Source organism: Callospermophilus lateralis, chromosome X, assembly GCF_048772815.1.
Source record: "Callospermophilus lateralis isolate mCalLat2 chromosome X, mCalLat2.hap1, whole genome shotgun sequence".
Taxonomy (NCBI): domain Eukaryota; kingdom Metazoa; phylum Chordata; class Mammalia; order Rodentia; family Sciuridae; genus Callospermophilus; species Callospermophilus lateralis.
The window spans coordinates 75,292,681-75,297,240 of record NC_135325.1 but is presented as its reverse complement, the minus strand read 5'-3'; the positions used below and the strand labels follow the sequence as shown (position 1 = coordinate 75,297,240).

Below are 4,560 nucleotides of genomic sequence, written 5' to 3'. Positions count from 1 at the left end.
ATAAACAAAAAACATAATTAAGAAAATTATATAGTGTGCAAAAAGATGAAAATACTATGGAAAAATAAATTATAGACTAGAGTAGGCAATGGGTGGTACTGGGATGGGTATTTGGATAACAGAGGTTTTCTTTTAAAACTAAAATGACTAGGGTAGGCCCCACATGAATAAAGTCTTAGACAATGTTCTCTATTCTGAATTAAAACAGGGAGCCATTGTGGTGTACTGAGCAGAGGAATGACACAGTGTGATTAACCTTATATTGAAAAGGATAATTTTGAAGAACATAGATCATAAAGGAGCAAGAGGAGAAACAAGGAAATCAGTGAGGAGTCTATTGAAATGATTCAGATAAGAGATGATGGTGGCTTAAAATATTAAAACAGGGTGATAACACTGGATAAACTAAAATGTACTGACAATAGATATTTTGTGTGTGTGTGTGTGTGTGTGTGTGCTAGTGCAGATTGAACCAAGGCATGCTCCACAGCTGAACTATACCACAACCCCTGCCTTTTTTTTTGTTTTGAGACAGGGTCTCATTAAGTGTCTGAGGCTGGCCATTAAGTTGTAATCCTCCTGCCTCAGCCTCCCAAGTCACTGGAATTACATGCATATCCCACCGTGCCCAGCTGACTGCAAATAATTTTATAGGTGGAGGAACTCAGTGTTTTGTCCTGAGTAACAGAAAGGATGGAATTTCTGTCCAGTAAGATGGGAAAGGCTTTCATAGAGCAGATGAATGTGTGGGGAAAAAAGATCATAAGTTCAGTTTTGAGGCATCAAGTTCGAGATGTCTATTATAAACTCAAGGGGAGAAATAGAATAGGTAATCAGTGATATGGATCTGAAATTCATGAAAGAAGACTTGTTAAAGATATAAATTTGGATATGGTGAGCATTAAATAAGATTATATATTTAAAGAACTAAAAAACTATGTGACATATAAAGAAAACTCAATATACATTTGATTTAAAGTGTTTAATCATAACAGCAACAATTATAATTCCCATTACCTTCATAGCAAAGTCCCCAGGACTTTGTGGTCTTCATATGTGTATTGAGCACTCAAAAAGCAACACTTTAAGCTATGTTTATATGGTGATTTTTGAGAACACAATGCAGGATGTTTTATATATATTTGCTTAAAATTCAATTTTATTAGTTAATTATTTTTAATTTTACAGATATTTGTTGAGAAATAAAAATGATTCTTCACAAATAGCTCACATGCAAATTTTTACTCAAGGTTTATTACTACCTGGTTCATACTCAGAAAATTCAAGCTAGAGTTCACTGATTTTATCTTCATTTTATTTTTATAAATAAACCATAGTTTGGGCTGGGGATGTGGCTCAAGCGGTAGCGCGCTCGCCTGGCATGCGTGCGGCCTGGGTTGGATCCTCAGCACCACATACAAAAAAAGATGTTGTGTCCGCCGGAAACTAAAAAACAAATATTAAAGTTCTCTCTCTCTCTCTCTCTCTCTCTCTCTCTCTCTCTCTCTCAAAAAAAAAAAAAAAAAAAACAACCATAGTTTTATTCATTGATTCAGAAATCAAAATAACATAAAAGTATATACATCAAGAATTCTTGCTTCTTGCCTTGTCCCTATATATCACCCCCACCCTTTTTCTGTAGAGATACAGTAATAAATATTTTAGGATTATAGACCATAGGGTCTCTTATCATTACTCAGTTTTTCTGTTATAGTGCAAAAGCAGCCATCGCTAATACAGAAACAAACAGATATGGCTGAACTCCAACAAAACTTTATAAAAATAGCCGATAGATCTGATGGCCATATTTTTTCTATCTCTGGGAAATGGTTTTATTAGTTTATGTCTTAGTTCTACCTAATATAGCAAATTATCATAATCATCATAGAATGAGTGACTGAAACAACAAACTTTTTTTTTTCCTCACAGTTCTGGAAGCTAGAAATCCAAGATCATGGTTCCAGCATAAACAGATTCTGGTGAAGAACCTCTTCTAGGTTGCAGACAATGTGTCCTTAATCAGGAGAAAGAGAAAGAACTAGGTCTTTGTCCTCTTATAATGGCATTAATCCCATTCATAAGGGTCCCATCCTCATGATCTAATTACCTCCCAAAAGTCTCACCTCCAAATACCATCAAACTGAGGGATAAATTTCAACATACAAATTTGAGGAGAACACAAACATTCAGACTGTGACAGTTTATTTTGTTTTTATGCATATTTATTTTCCAACTTCTTTCTTATGATACTAGGAATTTAACCCATTGAGCTACAACCCAGCCCTTTTTTATTTTTATTTTTATTTTGAGATTGGATCTCAAAGGCTGGCCTTCAACCTGTGACCCTCTGGCCTCAGCCTCCTTCTAATTCTCTGGAATCAAAGGAACTGTGCCTGGCCTGTGTCACTTTCTTGTACAAGATTTAGGATAAAAAATATACCACTGGTCTATATGTTGAAGCATTATATGTTATATTGTATATTTTTGATATCTTTACAAGGTCATTGGAAGCATCTTCATTTTTTGTCTGAATTATGTTCCATTATATACATAAAAGAGAGTCTATTTAATCAATCCCCTCTTGATAGACTTTTATATTTATCTAATCCTTTTTAATCATCAATAATATTTGGTGGAAAACCTTGGAAATACAGAACTTCATATGTGTCTAGATATGTTAGAAGCATAGATGTCTGAACTTCGGATTGTTGGATCAAGGGGTAAACACATTTGCGATTTTGGAAGCTATTGCTGGATTCACCTTTATGAGGATTTTAACATTTTCACTCTGAGTACAATATATGAAAGTGCCTGTTATAAAATTATGAAATGCTGCACGAATTGGTGTGTCATCGTTGCACAGAAGCCATGTTAATCTTCTCTGAATCATTCCAATTATAGTATATATGCCGCTGAAGTGAGCACCATGAAGTCATTTTTAATTTAATAATGGATGAATGCTTTTGAGTGGCATGTAGCCAAAGACAGGGCAGACTATAAAACTCCTCTTTCCATTTAACCTGATGTAGAGAGAGAGAGAAAAAAAGGTTTTTCTGGACAGCTGCAGGCTTCTTTTTTTTCCTGGAGTGCTAGTTGGAGGGGAGCCACGTCACCTAAGTTTCAGCAATACATGATTTGTGCTCTAGCTAATAGGGATATAAATGGTCAGAGTGATGGAAAGAGTTAATGAAGTTGCTAACCTTTGAGAAGTTGTACACAAAGATGGAATTCTTGGTGATTGTGAAACAGCTTTGATTCATAGAAGTTACTCTTCCACAATAAACCAACATGGACTGTACTAGGATTCAGCAAAGAACAAGGAATGCTGAACAGATAGTTGATAAGAGGAAATTTGGTTAGGACCAAATAAAGAACTACTTAAAATTAATGATAGACAGAATTTATCAAGCAGAGCTATATGATGGGTACTTTGTCAAAGAATATGTGTGTGTACATGTATTCACTCATTTAATTATCACAAAACCCTATGACATATTGTTATTATATTTAGTTTAAGGATTGCTAAACCAAGCCAACTTGACCAATGCCATGTGAGTACAGATTTGGCATGTGATCCGGGCAGCATGGGAATTTTTCTATTTGGTTATTCCCACTTGTGGTCTAGGTGGGAAGATAATTCTAGAATTGGGTGAGAAAAGGAAAGTGCATCTTGACAGGATTTAAACTCAGGCAAATGTAGTTTTTCTTGACTTCATGATGAAGTTGTTCAAAATCTATAATTTTTTTGACTTTATGAGGAAGTTGATCAAACATTAAGAAAGTGTTCTAAGATGATAGTTGCAGTTAACATTCTGGTACACAAAGTCAAAGTCATCAGAAGAGGCCAAAAGCACCCCTTGTATGATGGGCTCTGTTCAGCTGCAGGTGGCTTGGGCTATGCCTGCTTTATGACTCTGAAACAAATATTTGGGATTCATGCCAAAGAAAAACACTTCAGAAACCACAGGGTTTTGCTGATCAGGCTTAGAGGTTGAAAACTTGAATTGTTATTCAAAAAACTTAAAGTTTTGTCTTATGTTTGCCAGGTTGGTTTACCGTCATTAGCCAAATGAGCTGCCTTTGCCATCTTCTAAACCTTTGTTGTTGGTGAACCAAGCCTGAATCTCTGACCCCAGCCATTGTTCAGCAAATGCTTTAGCAGGTGGCCAGAGAAAGAGGTTTTAGTTATGGTATTCATAATCTAGAATAAGGCATTTTATCTGCTTTTTTTCCCACTCCAAATAGCAGAGGGCTACCTGCTTTGAGGTTATAGTGTTCAGGTTCTCTCTCATGATTAGAGAACTAGGCTGAAAAAATGAAATTTTTTTAAAGGGGCTATAAAATGACTGTTAATTAAGCACTTATTACGTGCTTATGTGTACTAAGTTACTAAGTGCAGTTTACATGCATCTAATCATCCTAATGATACTATAAAGTAGGTCTAATTCTTATCCCTCCTTTGCAGATGAAGACACTGTGACTCAGAGATTCATTCAAGATTTGAAACTGCCTGACTCTAAAAACTGTAGTGATGGTAGCTAAGCTATACTGCAGTCTACA

At 35.5% G+C, this 4,560-nt stretch overlaps 1 non-coding gene across 1 annotated transcript; it reads right to left on the bottom strand.

The window, feature by feature from the left end:
* Window positions 1–2,818: 2,818 nt before the first annotated feature.
* On the bottom strand, window positions 2,819–2,925 carry LOC143639646 (U6 spliceosomal RNA). Its single transcript, XR_013154789.1, has one exon. It is a non-coding gene; the product is annotated as a U6 spliceosomal RNA (small nuclear RNA).
* Between the last annotated feature and the right edge of the window lie 1,635 nt (window positions 2,926–4,560).